The sequence below is a fragment of the Chrysemys picta genome, chromosome 4 (assembly GCF_011386835.1).
Source record: "Chrysemys picta bellii isolate R12L10 chromosome 4, ASM1138683v2, whole genome shotgun sequence".
In the NCBI taxonomy this organism is placed as follows: domain Eukaryota; kingdom Metazoa; phylum Chordata; order Testudines; family Emydidae; genus Chrysemys; species Chrysemys picta.
The window spans coordinates 109,440,275-109,458,868 of NC_088794.1; the positions used below are offsets into that span (position 1 = coordinate 109,440,275).

Genomic DNA, 18,594 nt, shown 5'->3' on the forward strand with positions numbered 1-18,594 from the left:
ACCCCCACATTCCTTATGCAGCTGCAACACTTATCAATCCTTAATAAGCAGAAGGGAAGGGAAAAGGATGGCAACCTATTTATCACGCAGAGAAATAGTGCTTGCCTGTGCTTTTATTCCCTAATACCATGCCAGCACACCAGCAGTTTCCCAGGTCTTTACTTAACCCTTACTTATCCCAACAGTATGACTGTTGGTAGCTATTGCACTGTAAGCTTCACCTACAACTTGCAGCGAGCCTCCCAGCCCAGTTGACAGACTTGGGTCGGCTTCAGAGCCCAAGTTGCAACTTCCAAGTGCTGTCTACACAGCTTTTATAGAGCACTAGCATGAGCCCCACCAACCTGAGTCTGTCAAGGCAATTTCTTTCTGTCTTCACCTTGGAAACAAAAGATGAAAAGTCGGGTAGTATGATCAGTAGTATCACTTTCCAATATTTCAGGCACTCTTTAATGGAACGGATCTTTGCTCAGTTTGTAGTAGACAAAGCCAGACCACACTGTCTTATTGGAAAGTTTTCAGTAAAGACATTTACTTCCTTGTACAGGAAGCTAGTAAATTGATCCATGCTTATATGCACTCAACACGTTAATGGCATGACCAAGGATATTGCATTCCCCTTACCTCCCTCCCATATATTTGTGGCAAGTCTTGTTAATCTGATAACCTAAGTACCTACAATGAAAAAGTTTTGGTCGGGAGAGAAAATCTGTCATCTGCTATAGGAATTACTGGTACAAAAAAAATTTGCTTTAAAAAAGCAAACCAACCCTTTCTTGTTATACTTAAGACTTATTCTCAGCATGGGAGTGCACCTTGCAGACTGAGTTATTAGAAGTAGCTACTAAATTTATATAGCTTGCTGACATGTGGAAAGCAAAAGATTAGCATTGGATTTTTCTCTTACTAGACATTAAAACAAAAGTTACTACTGTTCTGAGAACTCAAAATGACAGGTCACTGCCTGACAGATATAATAGTCTCAGGCTCAGTAAAGCTTATCATGTTAATATGTGAATATGCATGTTTTCTTGTAGCATAATTACCCTGATCATATATGGGTTTTTTTAGAGGAGTTAGTTTTCATTTCAGTCATTTTCCAGACAGGATGTCATTAAAGTGTCATAGTTTGTTCCAGCTAATTCTGCAAGTACAGATTTGTTTTGTACTGCGTATTTGCTGTAGTAGTCCAAATAACACTTGTAACAATGGAAAACAGCCTGTCCAAAATCTCATAGGAATATGAACTGTGGTCGTACTTGTTTGAAATGTCAAAAGTAAAACTATAGAAACACCATAATTTGAAATCAGACTCACTGGGCTAGATTTGTCTATGGAAGAAAAGGATTGAATAATTTTTTGGTCCTTCAATTTTTGCCTAAAGAAATAGTTTCCATTTTGCTCTGCTTTTCTCTATTTCTTGTGCCAATTCCCAAATTTCTGTAGATACAGAAAAACAGCACCTCTGTTGTGTGTGTGAGATGCATTAAGTGTTTAAAGTACACCTGTTCTAAGACTGTATGACTACTGTCCCTTTCACCTCATAGGGAAGTGTCCGTTAGCAGGCTTAGTGAGCAGCATTTCAAATAAACACGATACAGAACTGTTGTAAAATTAGCCTTCAAAATTTAAAAATAGTCACATCCTCTGGATGACCACAATGCTCACTGAAGGCAATTTTTTTTACATTGAGTTATTTGCAGTGACACCTACAACTTCCTTACTCCCACTCAGGAAATAGACCTGAGCATCTCGATAGGTAGCTGAATGAGCACAGCTGCTCAACTTGCAGTGACTGTCCAGAAAGCAAACAACGTTGGGGTGTACAAAAATGGGATAGAAAATACCAAATGAAAATAATGAATATTTATAAATCAATGGCATGCCTTCACCTGGAATACAAGGTTCTGATCATCTCAAAAAGAACCTAGCAAGGGTCCAGAGACACGTAACAAAAATTATTAGCGGCATGGACAGTCTTCAGTATGAGGAGAGAGTGGGAAAGATTGACTGTTTAAATTAAAGAGGATGTGAATGAGAAGTAACTGTAAAGAATGATAGAGAAGGTAAAATGGATCATCCTTTCTGATGATACAAAAAGCAGTGTTTATGGAAGAAGGAATGAAGAGTACGATCCACAAAGCAAGTTAGATGCCTAAACTCCCTGTGTGCAGTACCACTGTGATTTTCAAAACTTCTGCCTGGCTCCAACCTCACCCTATAGGTGCCTACACTTGGCACCTAACTTTATGCTGTGAAAGTTCCGAGTGCCCAACTTTTAGACCTTGAGGCATATACACTACTTCCTCCCTTTAGTGCTTCCTCCCTTTAGGTGCCCCTCTCCCACGTAAGCTCCAGAGTGATGCATGAACTGGTGAAGATAGACATTCGGCCACCTAAGTAATTTGTGGGGTCTGATCTGATAGGCAGCCTCTGAGCGTTGTTACCATATTTGCCTGTTACTTTGGGGTATGCTCATTTATTAGGGTTACTCTTTGGGGGAGTCTGTAATTCTATCAATGTACTGCTTGTGTCACTTCTGTTCTCATATGGAGCTCTACTTTTTGCTGCAAGTTCCTTCCAAATGGAGCTGTCCTGTAGGACCTAGGTTCCCGAGGGCTGGGTTCTTCCAGCCCCAGAATCAGACGAACACACACACACACACACACACACACACAAACAGCATGTCTGAGAGGACTGGGTGGGTCAGGTTTTGTGGCCCGCATCATGCGGGAGGTCAGACTAGATGATCATAATGGTCCCTTCTGACCTTAGAGTCTGAGTCTATGAGACTGGGTTAATCAGCACTCCCAAGCTGACCCCTTATATGTCTCTGGACTCAGTAGGCTGGGTCCAGCAGCATTTCCAAGCTGTCACCCTCATATGCAATGGGCACCGCACCGGAATAGAGTACACCTGAACAGGCTGGGTCGAGCAGCACTTTCAATCTGCCACCCTCATATGTCCCAGGTTCAGCATGTCCCTATCCCTACTTTCACATTACAATTGTTCTGGTAGTAACCAACTTGATGAGCAAACCCCACAGGATTTTTGGGCGCTCCGGAGATCTTTTAGCTTAGGTATGAGGAGCATTGCTGCAGAGCAAATGAGGAAACCAAAAAACACCCACGAAGGGGAGAGAGAGAGAAGCAAGTAGCTTAACCATGAAAGTTATTTATTGCCAGGTAATAACCATAAAGGAGCTAAACAAACAAAACAGTTATAATATTAAATCTAACTTAAATTTTTATTATAAAAGTCAAATTTAGAAAACTATAACTGATCTCACAACTCAGGATCAGAAGGCTATACCTAGAGAAAGAGAACTGGGTTCTCACCACTCCGTGAGGCTTGAATTGATCAGGGGGTCTCACCTGGGACCCCTGATCAATTCAGTGGTAGCTAAGGGCCTGGAGTGCTGGAGTCAGGCAGAGCCCGCAGCACGATCAGTCAGGAGAAGATGAAGTCCCAATGGAACTGATGCATATTTTGGATCCAGGCATCAGAACACTTACTTGAGCATGGGTAGGGTTTTTATAGAGAAACAACAGTGGTTCAAGGGAGAACACTAGATTTGTTTGTGTAAACAGATGTCTCAAGGGAGTATACCAAAGTTGTTTTGTTCAGACTAGACAATAGGAACTGATCATTCCTGGCTATGGGCTATGTTCCTTGGAGGGAGCTCACAATGCAATTAGGGAGCGTCACTATTTTGAATACCAATAAAGGATTTATTACTAGAATTGGTCTGATAACTACTGAGCTGGGTGTGTGCAGGTATGGGTTCATTAACATGTGGAGCAGAGATGCCCCCATCATGCAGTGCTTCCCTGCTTTTCTGGTCCCAGAGTTTCATGCAATTCTTGCCTTGGAATCTCTGTTCCCAATTCTGTATGCCAATGGAGATGCGTCCTTGTCCCATCTTCAATGCAAATGGAGCTAGGGGAGTTTCCTTAATCCTGTCCCCCTTATCCCAGGGGTTTAGGTGTGTCTCACACGGCCTTTTCATTGCTTTTTGTAAATCTTGCTTCTGATTGGTTTTGGTTCAAGCAGAGGCTTGGGGTGGGAGGAAGGTCTTTCGTGAGTCAGACAGGCTGGGTACTGTGCCTGGTTCCCCAAGAACACAGAGTTGCTAGGTAACAGCATGCCTACCAGATCAGGTCCCATTCACAATACAGTTGGAGGAGGTGGAGATGCTGCCACCCACCTGATCCCTTTTAGCCCAGTGGTTAGAGCCTGAGATGTGGGAGACCCAGTTCAGTTTCCCTCTCTCTGCCAGAGGGGGAGAAAGAATTTGAGCAGGGGCTCTCCCAGCTCTCAGACGAGTGTTCTAACCACTGAGCTGTGGGGTATTTTGATGTAGGGCTTCCTCAGTCTCCTGTTGGAGCTGTTCCACTGTGGATAAATGATGAAAGTGATTGAAGCAGGGGGACTGGACCTCCAAGTGTCTCCCCTACCAGGTGGGTGCCCTAACCAATGGTCCACAGAGTCATTCTCTTTCTCTCTCTCTCTCTCTGGCCCAATGACTATTTAAATATTTATCCACAGTGGAACAGTCATTGGGTCATTTGGCCATTTTTTGGAGCTAAGGCAGGCACCTAACTCATTCCTGAAAGAAATCCCTTAGGTGGCAGGTTCCCATTCATGGATCACTAAGCAGAGATAGGTGCCCCCCATCCCTCTGGCAGCCTGGACTTGGGTGGCTATGTCCAGGAGAAGGGCGGGGCTTAACACAAACCCCTTTCATCAGCATCTCCCATTGGCTAGCTTAGGTGGCTCCCCCCTCAGTGTCCTGGCTGTGGGTCTTGTCTAAGGTGCCTGCCTGGTCCCATTCATTGTATAGGGAGCACTTCACTGGGCTTGGTGGAGCTGCAGTGTTGTTCCTTTGATTGTCTAGGTGCCTGAAAGTTAGGTGCTGTGAGGCTCACTACTGCAATGCCTGAGTCCCTTTGTGAATCCCATCCAAAGCGTTTAACTGTCTGTAGACTGAAGAAGCTGCAGGCTTTAGTGCTGATTCCACACATAGGCGCCGACTCCATGGGTGCTCCGGGGCTGAAGCACCCATGGGGAAAAATTGGTGGATGCTCTGCACTCATCGGCAGCTCCCTTGAGCGTGCCGCGTGCCCGCTTTTCCCGCCTAGCACCCAGTGCTTGTGCCACGAAACAGCTGTTTTACCCGGCAAGAGCTGGGAAGAGGGGGAACGCGGCACACTCGGGGAAGAGGCGAGGCCAGGATGGGGATTCGGGGAAGGAGTCCAATAGGGGAAGGGAGGGGGTGGAGTTGCGGCAGGGACTTTGGGAAAAGGGTTGGAATGGGGGCAGGGCAGGGGTGGGGAAAGGGTGGAGTCAGGGATGGACCAGGGGTGGGGGGGGCGTGAGCACCCACCGACGGGGAAAGTTGGCGCCTATGATTCCACATGGCTGGACAGAAAACCTTTGCAGCATGACCTGGCAACTGCTGCTAGCACTCTTCTTTGAGCTGCTTTAACTATTATTGTGTATGTGACCTTTTCCCCATTTAGGAGCAGATGTAATCACAAAGTGGGGGAAGGTGTGTTCCTGCACTGTGGCAAGCAGGAACTTGCATGTATGGCTTCATGATTTGGTGCAGCGCAACAGTGCTGGCGGTGCCAAAATGCTCTAAAAAAAGCCCCGTGGAAGTGGAGCATGAGGATGGGTTCATTGTTTCAGCTTCCAGGGTCAGAGTCACTATTTCAGGCTTCTAGAGGACATGCCTGAAGAGTATTTGCTCAGTGCAGGCTGGATTTTCAGCAGTTCCGGCCTGTCAAAATGTAAAAACATGACCCTGAACTTGTACATGCAAAAAGGGGTCACACACAGCAGATTGCTGAAGTTTGGGGGTATTTTTTTAAAAATAACATGAGATGGAAGGCTTCCCCTAGGACAAATAACCACTTTCCCCCTTTTCTCTCCCTTCCCACACTTGTATATCGACACTACACTGCAGTAGCACTGCCCATCAACAAAAGTAAAATCAGGTTTCATCACTGCAACTGGACTAAGTGTTCTGCGACTTGGGCCCAAATGTTCAGAAACACATATGGAGGAAAAATTCACATACAAAACGTACCTGCATAGTTATTACAATTGTGTGTAAAACTGGCTCATTAAGGACTAGATTTAAAAGTTTATTCTCAACGGATAGCTGAGCTGCCCCAGGAACACACCAGGGAATGAATTGTGACAACTTTCAGGTTCCCCTCACTCTGGGTGGAAGAATTTGCTACTGGTCTATACCAAGAGTAGGTTACTTTGGCTGCTTGGTCAGCTCAGCTGCGTTGGGAGGATGGACAGAGTCAAGGTTCTGCCCATTCCCCACCTCTTTCCATCCAGCCTCTTCTGCCAATGGGCTCCCTTGTAGAGCCTGTAGGGGCAAGCCCCAGTCTTGCTCAAATCTCTCTCTGGCCCTTTACGTATACAACTACCATGACTGTGCATTTGCAACAACTGTCTGTGAGCAAAATTGTGCATTCATTTTTGTTCACCCACTTTCGTACATTTGGAAAGAAGAATAACCATGTCCTAGTTTAGCCGCAGTCCAAGGCTGTTGCCCTAGTCATCCATCAGCGAGCATCCCACCTAGAAACAGCATTTGCGCCTCACTATGGCACTATCAGTGATCCCACCGGCCCCATTTTCATTGACTGTAGAACAGTGTTTAGAAACAGTGAGTAAACACGGTTGTATAGGGCTCCCAACCCTCCAAGATTGTCCTGGAATCTCCAGGAATTAAGGAAAATGAAAGATTAGGTCATGTGATGAAACCTCCAGGAATACGTCCAACCAAAATTGGCAACCCTATGGCTGCAGCAAAACCTGTTTAGCTTGTTTCAGCTGTGTCTGTGCTTGGTTATGCTGGCAAACATTTCCCACTATTATTAACACTGGTGTAGCTTCACTGGTGATACCGCTAGTGTGCACCAGGCTCCCACTGGCCTAATACTGTCATCTCATGCTGCTCACTTGCTGCAGGAGCCTTTGGCTATGTCGCCCACTATTGTAACCAGCGGAGACACTGTGCCGCACTGTTAGCAATTGTGGGAACTATTTACCCCAAACACCTGCCATTGACAATGCCAAATATATTTTTTAACATGGTTTGGCTGCTGTCCACATAGGCTGATAAACTGTTATGAACCAGTTTCGCTTGTGACCATGTTTGAAATCCATTATGCACATGTTCTAGATGTGATTCTTTGATATGGATGAGAGGGCAGCAACAAAATATTCCTTCATTTCATATGAAAACTATGATGAGCCCAGAAAAACTTTGTAGCTGTTGTCTTTAAAGGCATCAAGAAAGTTGTAAAGTAGCAGAACAGCAAAATGATAGAATCAGTCAAAGGACCTAAAAGTTAGCAGCTAATAGCCACTAAAAAGCTAATGACAGGGAGGAGTCAAAGCAGGCTTCCCCCACCCTCCAGCCACCCCCAAAGGGAGCAACAAAAGAACTGTGCTTAAGCTTATCAGTGTCATGCCCTTTGAAAAGGCAGGACTACCCGCTACTGGGAATTCCGATGATCAGCAAGTAGCAACAGCAGCATTCGGATACTGAGCTCTATAGCAATGCTTAAATGTAAAATAAATACATTAGTGCACACAGCCATCTGGATATCCTTCATGCCTTTGGAGATCTTTTATCCAAATACACCTCTACCCCGATATAACGCTGTCCTCGGGAGCCAAAAAAATCTTACCGCGTTATAGGTGAAACCACGTTATATTGAACTTGCTTTGATCCGCCGGAGTGCGCAGCACCCTCCCCCCCCCCCCCCCCCCCCGGAGCACTGCTTTACTGCGTTATATCCAAATTTGTGTTATATTGGGTTGCGTTATATCAGGGTAGAGGTGTACCTTTTAATCTATTGAAAATGGACTAATCTGAAACCAGTCTGCTTGGAAGTCATCCTAAACTCTGCAGCTATCTCAGGGGTTCTCAAACTGAGGGTCGGGACCCCTCAGGAGGTCACGAGCTGTCAGCCTCCACTTCAAACCATGCTTTGCCTCCAGCATTTATAATGGTGTTAAATATAGAAAAAAGTGTTTTTAATTTATAAGGCGGGGGGGGGGGGTCACACTCAGAGGCTTGCTATGTGAAAGGGGTCACCAGTACAAAAGTTTGAGAACCATTGAGCTATCTCAATATTTATTTCAGTTCCAAGGTGTAAACCAGGGGTCAACAACTTTTCAGAAGTGGTGTGCCGAGTCTTCATGTATTCACTCTAATTTAAGGTTTCGTGTGCCACTAATACATTTTAACGTTTTTAGAAGGTCTCTTTCTATAAGTCTATAATATATAACTAAACTGTTGTTGTATGTAAAGTAAATAAATTTTTAAACTGTTTAAAAAGCTTCATTTAAAATTAAATTAAAATGCAGAGCCCCCTGGACCGGTGGCCAGGACCTGGCCAGTGTGAGTGCCACTGAAAATTAGCTCACATGCCACCTTTGGCACGTGTGCCATAGGTTGCCTACTCCTGGTGTAAACACTGACACTTCCTCCACCAAAAGTGTAGTCCTGTCCACGTTCATTATCTATGTTGTGTGACCTTGTTAAAATACATTTCCTTCTGGTATTGTAGATAGAACCGCCTCATGTTTTAAAAGTGTGGCATTTATGACCAGGTCCTTAAGCATAGCTGATTTTACAGTGTAGATGGAAACACAACTAAGATCAAACTACATTAGACTACTGTTAGGTTACTACCATACTTAAACACTATAGATCTTGTCCAAGGTGATTGTGTGATTTGGGAACACTTAAAATGTGGCTAGGACGTGTCTACACTGCAAGATGGAACCTGGATGGTTGATTTTGTAAGTAGTTGGGACCACTGTGGGCAGAACCAAACCATGTTATATCCATAGTAAAGAACTGTAGTCTGACCTAGTCCTGCCAGTAAACTCTTTACTGTATAGAAGCATCTGGACTTAAAATTAATTCATTTGCCTGTGGAGGGCGCTTTGTGTGCATTTGTCACCTTTCAATCTTCATACCATTTAATGCTTTGTGTGAGCCCTCTGAGCTCAGAGTAGGGCTCACAAACCCCTCCTCCTGCCTGAGGTGGGAGAGATGTCACAGAACTGGAATCCAAGCTACAGTGGGTGTCAGTGTGAAGAAAAAAAGTGGGGGTGGGGGGAGGGAGAAACCCTTCTGGTTTCCATATTTCCAAACTTTCTGCCAGTTCAGAAGCACCCTTTTATGAGACACTGCTGGAGTCTGGGAAATCCCAATTTTACACAGCTTCCTTCCTGATTTCAACTCAGCCTCCTGAGGAAATGCAGTGGCTTTGACATTACAGAACTATAAAATGTTCTGTATGCAAAAAATGGGAGATCGTTATCAGATTTTGCCCTTGGGCTTTGCAGTTGGTATTGGCTGGTCTTATGCAAAAGTACACTCTAGATTGAACAGTGTTTTTCCAAGTACAGGTCGTAATTCAGTACTGGGTCGCAGAATGTCAGGCAGTGGGTCGCCTTGCTGATTCAAATTATAATGATCACTGCTGTGCAGCAGCTCTAAAGGGCGATGCAGCAGGAACCTGGAGAGGAGAGAGGTAGAGAGTGGGTGGGAACTGGAGCAAGTTGGGGCTTGCAGGGCTGCTGCGGGTCTCTCCTCCATCCCCAGAGCTCGCTGCTGCGGGTAGGGAGAGAGGGAGACCCCTCCCCTGGAGCTAGCTGCTGCTGGTGGGGAGAGGGCTGGTGGGGCTCCTCTGGCCCCAGCCCTGGGGCAGTCTGCCTGCATCCCAAACTCCTCATCCCTGGCCCCACCCCAGAGCCCACACCCCCAGCCACAGACTTCACCCCCCCTGCATCCCAATCCTCTGCCCCAGCCCTGAGCACCCTCCTGCACCCTGAACCCCTCATCCCCAGCTCCAACCTAGAGCCCTCACCCCCAGACAGAGCCCACACCCCTGCACCACATCCTCTGCCCTACTCTGGGCCACCTCCCATACTCTTTACCATTGGCTTACCAAGGCTAGGGTTTAGTATTGGTTATGTAAAGTGGGTTACACTGGAATGTATTTCAATATTATGATTTTATGAAAACTCTAGTCAAAAGATATAATTATGTTGCATCACAGGCATCAACAATTTTCAACTGGGTCACGAGGAAAAAAGTTTGAAAACCACTGCCCTATGGGACACTGGGGTCTGCTGTTGGCTGAGTGTACTATCTGGCTCTTCACTAGCTATACCTACGTTTAGGCCAATAAGAAGGGTGCAAGGGGAAATGGCCTGCAAAGCAGGATCTTTCTGGAGGTCTTCAAATGCCCAAAACTGGTCCTGCTTTCAAGCTCAGCTAAATATGCAGGCAAATTAGAAAATAAAAAACCAACCTAACTATAGGCTTGATCCTCCCACGCTAGGTATTAAAATGGGTACTGATGGAGTGGCTAACAAGCATTCCATAGCAGTGGCACCATTTTATTTCATTTCTTTCGTAGAGCCCTGAGGTTGGTTACTGACTGCAATAAAGGAAGCTGGGTTTTGAGACAAAGCTGATCATCTTCCTCTTAAAGTCCCCCTGCAGCAGGAACTGAGTAAGCTGCAAAGAGCCATGTGCACTGAGGTTAAACCTCATCTTGCTCTTTTCCTGCCCCATCTCTGCCACAGCGGACAGTAAGCCAACAAAAAAATAGCCAAGTGAAAAAATAAAAAGGGAGAAAAAAAACCTAACCCTCTTTTGCTGAGTTCAGTTGTGGGGCAAGGCCACTAAAAACACAGGAGGAATATGCCCCATTTTGGAAAACATTGTGGAGCCAGCGTCCTGAATTTACAATTCAGATAGAAACAAAAATAAAGAAAACCTAACTAACAGAATTAAATTAAATTAGCAGAAAAATCTGGCTCATGCTTTTCACATTTTCACCGCCAAGCTGCAGATTGTTAACTTTTTAAACACACACTTTAAAGAACATAGCATCTTTTGCAGAGGTCCCCTTTAAGAGTTACTTGAAATACTACAAAAGTTTTTTTTTCCTGCTGATAATAGCCTACCTTAATTAATTACTCTCATTATAGTTGGTATGGCAACACCCATTTTTTCATGTTCTCTGTGTGTGTATATATATATATATATATATATATATCTTCCTACTGTATTTTCCACTGCATGCATCCGATGAAGTGGGTTTTAGCCCACGAAAGCTTATGCTCAAATAAATCTGTTAGTCTCTAAGGTGCCACAAGTACTCCTCGTTCTTATTGTAGACCTAGTGACCCATCAATATGGTCATATTTGCAAACATGCCTATTAATTTGTTATTATAGCACCTTGGAGCCTTAAACATGGCCCAGGACCCCATGGTGCTAGGTGCTGTACAAACAGAACAAAAATACAGTCCATGCCCCATTCTTAATAATTTTCGCATCAGTTCAAATCAGATAGGAAAGCAGGAGATCCAAGGTGACATTTGGAATTTTGGGACCAGATCCTGGTGCTCAGTCTAGATCCTTTGTGGTAAAGGAAAACTTAATTACTTAGTAATTAATAAATGGAATAATAAGACTTAGCACTTGCACACAAGGGGTCCATATGCTCCTCAGCAAGCCAGGCCTAAATCCTGCACAGGCTCCCTTGCTGTGAGAACACAGCAGTGCAGCAGACTGAAAATTCAGTGGCAGCTTCATTGAAACACAGAAATGAATCAGGAGGCCTGCCATTACCGGAGCGGAGACATGGCTGGAATCAGGGAACAGAATCTGGGGTGAAGAGGGACAGATGTTGTCATCTTAGCCAGCACTGCACAGCTGGATCAGCAGTTACAGCATGGCAGAGCAGGTGCTGGGAGATTTCAGGGGTGGTGTCTGAGTGGCACAATGGTTGGGGGGCAATCGTTAAGGATGCATAGCTGCTGAACTAATAAGGTCTGCTGGCTGAGGGAGCTGTCAGCTCTCATTTCCCAATACATCCCTGTGCATCATTCACACTGTCATGCACTTGGCTGAGTCTGCACCAAATCTGGCTACCCTAATTCTTTCTCCTATACACTTTTGGGACAAGTTATGCTAATTACTGCTTCCCCCAAAATTAACTGCAGCACATTTGTATGTGGAGACACAGGGCCGGCTCCAGCTTTTTTGCTGCCCCAAGCAGTGAAGAAAAAAAGAAACCCGATTGAGCTGCTGCTGAAGACGAAAAGAGTGAGTGAAGGACCCGCTGCCAAATTGCCGCCGCCGCAGCCCCGGCCATGCCACCCCAGCAATGGATGGAGTGCCACCCTTTCTATTGGTTGCCCCAGGCACCTGCTTCCTTCACTGGTGGCTGGAGCTGGCCCTGGCCCTGTGGAGACAAACTGGATACTTTGCAATCAATACCGAGCTAGGGAAGGGACCAGTGTAACATCTCTGACACAGACAAGGCATAACTCCCCTCTGTAGCATGGCCTTTTACTAGAACTTTGCCCAGCTTGCCTGTCTGGCATTAACTCGCCCTTTAGATTGGTCAGAGCTAAACAGTTTTGCCTTAAATTGGCAGTTTAGCAATTGGCAGCTGTTAGCTACAGTGTTGCCAATTGCCACAATAGTTCGTGGTTTTCTTAAAGCCCAACTTTGAACCACAGGAATACATGAGGATCTCAGGTTTTGGTTTAATAAAATAAATAAATAAATAAAATCTTGCTAGGCCTTATGGTTATGGAGAAACGTGAACTTAAAGGTTCAAAAATAAGAAGGTAAATAAAAAGAACCCTAAAAGTATTGGTTTAAAAATTATATATATATATATGCTTGTGGGGGGAGAGGAATTGACTCGTTTTTTGAACACTCAGCATTGGCAGTATTGTTGCTGTTTGTCTGTTCTAGCTGGAAATTACCAGTTTATCCTTTTTAATTGCTCAGGAAATAGCTTATTCTCACATAATGCTTGATTAAAACCTCTTTTTAGATGTTAACAAATGTGTGTGACCCTCTAATGCAGGCAGTGAGCAGAAAGCAGGCAGAGACTGTTTTATTCTTGAAAGGAATCATAACAGCAGACCAGGAAAAAAAAAAAATGGTGACAAGGACTGTAAACAGGAACTGGCAAAAGGTACGTACAAAATAGTCTTTTTAAATAACTGTCAAAACTAAAACACAATCAGGTGTTTAGTTTGAAAATTAAGGCAGGATGCCCAGCTGGCCTGGTAACTGGCATTTGGCCAGAGCTTCATATGTTGAAAGCTTTGACTGTATTTCAGAACCCTATCTAAGGTCTAGTTGCAGCCCTTGAATAGGGAGTTATTTCAGGTCAAACCACACAGCGTCTGAAGATATTTCAAGTTGTAAATGCATGGGGCATTTTAGCTCTACGGAAGGCTGGTTGCACCCACCTCCATGTACACTTGCAATAGTGCAGCACCACTGTTAATAAGTGGCTATTGCACTCCCACAATCCTCCTACCCCACTTTACTAAAAGCATTGACAGCCCAGAGCTCTGGCTCTGCCATCTGCTGAGCCACACCCCTACTGGCTGCATGTATCCCTAAAACCAGCCATGCACTTTCAGCTCTGCCTAGCCCCGCCTACCCCCTGTTCAGGGCAGGCCTGAGAGCATCTGAGGCAACACTTGCCTGGTCTTGGCCCTGGTCCCTTCCACCAGTAGCGTAGCTAGCGGGGTGCAGGGGAAGCAGCCACTTCCCTGGCCTTTCCGAAAGCGTCCGGAGGAGCCGGGGGGGGGGGGGGGGGCATGCAGCATGCGGCTCGCAGCACAGCCCAGCAGCGGCTGGAGGAGCGTGAGAGTCGGGGGGCGGGCCCGCGGCATGCGGCCCGCAAAACGGCCCAGCAGCTGCGGCCGGAGGAGCAAGGGGGGGGGCGCAGCCTGGCAGCACGCAGCACGCCCCGGCAGCCGCGGCCGGAGGAGCGAGGAGGGTGCAGCCTGGCGGCCCGCAGCATAGCCAGCAGCCATGGGGAGGGGGGGCGGTGGGCACGGCCGGAGGAGTGGGGGGGCGCAGCATGGCGGCCGGCAGCTGCGGCTGGAGGAGCGGGGGGGCGAGGGGGGAGGGAAAGGCTACAGGGGTTGCACAGCAGGGCCGGAGGAGCCATGGGGGGGAGGGGCGGGGCGGGGCGGGGCGGCCGGAGAAGGCACCACGGGGGTGTGGCCGGAGGAGGAGCCAAGGGGGCTCCCTCTCCTCTTAGAAGCTGGCTATGCCACTGCCTTCCACATAGGCTCCCAGTCCCCCCCACATACCCCCAATCACAAAATATGAGAGTGGGGGTAACAAGGAGGCTGTGTAGAAGGGGCCAGGGCCAAGACCAGACAAGTGTTGCCTCAGATGCTCTCAGGCCTACCCTGAACAGTGTGTAGGTGGGGCTAGGCAGAGCCACATGCCGGGGATACTCTTAGGGGGATGGGGTGGGTGAAGAACAGTTTAATAAGATTCTTTAGCAGATGTACACTTTTCTGTTTGCTTTGTCTCATGGTGATTCACTTGAAAAACCATAATAGACAAAATCAATGGCTAGTTGGCAGACAGTCAGGCGGCACCTCCAGCCACGTACATGTTAGAGGAGGTTGCCATGGCAATGTGTCCACTGCCTCAGCAGCATCTCCCACACCCCTGAGATCTGTCAAAGAGAAAACAGAAGAGGGTTGTTAGTTCAGATGCACAGCAAGGCTATAATCCCACTCCCGCATCCAAACCCCAAGAGAACCTGCTCACCCAGGAGCCCCAGCACATGCTCTGCATGCCTTGTCTCGCTGACACAACCCCATGCCTGGTATTGAGTATGGAGTCAGGTATGGGAATCTCACTGGACTGCATTGAAGGGCCTGGAAAAATGCCCCACCTCCAAATTCTGGTAAGAGAGAGTTTGCCTCAGATTCCTAGATAGAAATGCAAGAGAGAGGGAACCAATAGTTCAGCTGCAAAACAAAGCATCCAAAAAGGAGAAAAAACAACATCTCAGTTCCACAAATTGCTGACTAAAAAGGAGAGAACATGATGCTCCTGACCTCCTTGAGCAGTAAGAGAATTTGCCATGATGGTCAAGTGCCCTGGTCGTGTGTCTGTCTGTCAGTGGGTGCCATGGGAAATGCTGACCCTCCACCAGAGCATTTGCAAACATATGGGTATGTGTCCCTCTGGGCACGTGAGCAGATCCTGGTGTAGTACAGGACCATTCAAAGAAAGGAACAGAACAAACCCAAAATGTGATTAGGTGCAAATATACCATGAACATTATGGGTGGGATTTTCAAAATGCTCAGAGTTAGCCTAACTGTGCTCCCATTGCAGGCGATGGTAAAAGGCCTGGGAAAGACATGGGAGCTACCTGAAATAGCTTATGAATATTATATGTTCTGTTAATCTGATTGTTATTGTGTTGTTTACTGTAGGTCTATAAGGGGTTAATTCATCATAGGCTGACTGCACATATGGAGGAAGTGGGTACAATGTCCTGATAACAGTTGCACCACAGACACCGGAGAACGCTTTGAAGTACAACTCTGAGTCTCTGGGGAGCCACCCGAACTGGTTTAACCAGGCTCAAGCAAGACAAGAGAAAACCAAGGCCTTTGGCTGGTTTTAAAAAGAGCCACACTCCCTGAAGGGGGGAGACAGGGTTAGTGAGCTAATGTATAGCCAGGCTCCAAAGGCTGCAGTTTCTGGGGTATGACAGGCCAACCTAGGACTATGGGTAAGATAGATGTGTGTGTAGACCTTTTATTGTGTTAAACCTCTTTTCTCAGGTTATGCTTTGTTCCTATGTTGAGATTAAACAATACTTTGTTTTAAGAAAACAAAGTTTGGGTCACTGCATTCACCACTGGTCAGAGCTTCCTAAAGGAAGACTTGCAGGTGTTGAACCCAGCTGAATTTATGGCGTAATCACAGTTGGTGCCCAGGGGACCTGGTATGTGAGTGGGAGTCACAGGAGTTCACCCAAAAAGCTTAACACATGCGGGGGGCCCTCAGTGAGACCAGAGGGGTACAACTAGCTCTGTAGCATGATGCCCATTGATTTTAATGGAAGCAATTTTGAAGATCTCAACCCACGTACCTACTGCAGGAGGCAGTGCCTGGACCTGTAGGATAGGGGCAACAATCCACAGACTCTGCATTGCTCACAGAGAGTGCTGGGGGGCACAGGCACCAAATCCATGGATGCTCCAGGGCAGGAAAACCCACGGAAAAAAAAAACAGTGGGTGCTCAGCACCCACCAGCCACAGCTGTTTGGCAGCAACCGCAGTCAGCTGTTTGGCAGTGCCCCCCAATTAACTGATAGGAGGCACCACCAAACAGCTGATTGGAAGCTGGGGAGGGTGGAGAGTGGAGAGCAGTGAGTCGGCAGGGGCTTTGGGGAAGAGTGCGGAGCCGAGGCGGGACCTCGGGGGAGGGGCAGAGTATGGCCAGGGCCTGGGGACAGAGTGGGAGTGGAGCACCCCCAGGGAAAAGAAAATCTCAGAGCCTATGCAGGGAGAATACAATGCACTGTGTGCATCTGAATTGTAATCGCTGGAGTGGGGGGGCACTGTACCATCTCAATCACACCGCAGTGCCAGTTGCAGGAGTGAAAGCATGGACAAATGGAACGCAAAATAACAGCTGCCACCAGCAGAGACCTGCTTTCTGTGTTCTGCATCTTTCAAGAAAACTAAATCACAACAGGCAGAGAGCTACACACACCACACTGGGCCCCGCAGCCCTTCCTGCCCTGCTCCATGATTCGGCTACCTCTGCGCAGCTGGGCACTCCACTGGCAGGCAGCACAGTTTTGAACTGCACCCTGACATGCTCTTGCCTCAGCCCCGAAGGAGCCTGGCACTGGCCAGCAACACCCCCCTGGAGCTGGGCTCTGCCCATGGAGCCGGAGATGCTCCCCGAGGTGCTCCCTGAAGTACTCAACCCTCTTGGGCACCTGCTTCTCAACAGCCTGATCACACCTGCTCGCTGCCCGGGGATGTGCCATTGCAGCCTGGCCACTCTCCTCACACTCCCTGTGAGCAGAGCAGAACCTTCCCTTCCCTGCCCTGCCCCAGCCCCATGGCTACTGGGCTTGTGGTCACACAGCTTGAGCTCTGAGCTTGGCCCACGAGCCCAGTGCCCATCCTAGGCACTGATAGGGTGACCAGATGTCCCGATTTTATCGGGACAGTCCCGATTTTTGGGTCTTTTTCTTATATAGGCTCCTATTACCCCCCACCCTTTGTCCCGATTTTTCACATTTGCTGTCTGGTCACCCTAGGCACTGAGGGCAGGAGGCTGCTGGTAGGGTGGACTCGTTCCCGCCAGCTCTGGAAACCAAGGCTGTGAGAATGGAGTGATCCCTGGGGTTACCATATTTCAAGTTGCCACATAGAGGACAATACTGGGGGAAGGAGGAGCTGGAGGAGGTATTTAGGTGGTGCTGGAGAGGGTGTCTGGGTAGTGGGAAGAATATTTGGTGGGTGCTTGAGGGGGTACCTGTGGGAGGGGTATCCAGTGGAGGTGGACTGCCAGTGCTGGGGAGGGGATGGGCTGGCTTAATAGGAGAGCCCCAGCTGCTGCTACTGCCAATGCTGACGAGACACAGCTTGCGGGGCTCCTGCTCCCCATTCCCCATCTCCTTCTCTTTCCCATCCCTCTTCCCCACTGTCCCCTGCCCCACCTCCAACATCCCCGCCCATCCCAGCCCCCTTTCTTCCCCACTGCCTCTTCCCCCCACCTCAGCCCCCTTCCCCCATATCCTCCCCTTGCACACCCCGGCACTCACCCAGCCTTGTACAGAAAACAGGATGCTGGCTGTGCAGGGAACCCAGCAGATGTAGAAGGGGACGACGACAAGTGCCAGGAGGCAGCGTCCAGCTGCAGAGGCATCAGTGGGCAGGAAAAGCAGCTCTATACTCCACTCCTGGCCCAGGCCTCTGTTTTGGGGGGGACTGTACCCCACCCTCTCCAAATTACACCCATGGCCTCCACCTGATGTTGTTAGGCCCAATCCTGCAAGGGGGGGAGGAGCTTACACAGCTGGGCCTCATCCTGCTGCACACACACACACACACACACACCGAGCTCTGCACCCTGGGCAGCTCTAGTTATGGCCCTGGCTAGGTTGCTAAGAAAAAGACATTCAGTTTCACAGTAAAAATACCAACTTTTGTCAGTTTCTCTCCATGTTGTATCCCTTTCTCTTACTCCCCCAGCCCTTTGCTTAAGGTACAACATAGCAGCAGATTAAGGTTTGATAAATCTCTGTCAATATCTTTCAAATACAGACTGATTTTCCCTTAGTGCTATTGGATAATAAAACATTACTGCCAGCCGCAAACAGTTCAGATGCAGTCACATTCTGTTGAAACTTTCCAGTTACCCTGTTTGATCAAGTCAGTTTTTCCATTAACAGCCTAATGGGAAATTTCTTAAACCCCTCAGTTTAGGAGCAGGGAACATCACATTTTCATTTTTTCAAAATGACCTACCCTTTCGACCACTGGTATGGAAATCACAACCCACTTTTTAATATTGGCTGGACACATCAAGCCGTCTAAAACACTTACACACACACACACAGGATGTAAAAAGATGTGCATGCACAAGGCTAACAAGATACCCCTCTAAAAAGGTGCTTTAGTAGTTCTCTATAGGTTGAAATTCTGTCTGGGGTTCCAG

General features: G+C 47.4%; 1 long non-coding RNA gene across 1 annotated transcript; it reads right to left on the reverse strand.

The window, feature by feature from the left end:
• Nucleotides 1-12,957: 12,957 nt before the first annotated feature.
• Nucleotides 12,958-17,837, reverse strand: LOC135983164 (uncharacterized). The gene is made up of 3 exons (XR_010600689.1): nucleotides 17,699-17,837; nucleotides 14,665-14,828; nucleotides 12,958-14,569 (listed from the first exon to the last, which is right to left on the reverse strand). It is a non-coding gene; the product is annotated as an uncharacterized LOC135983164 (long non-coding RNA).
• Between the last annotated feature and the right edge of the window lie 757 nt (nucleotides 17,838-18,594).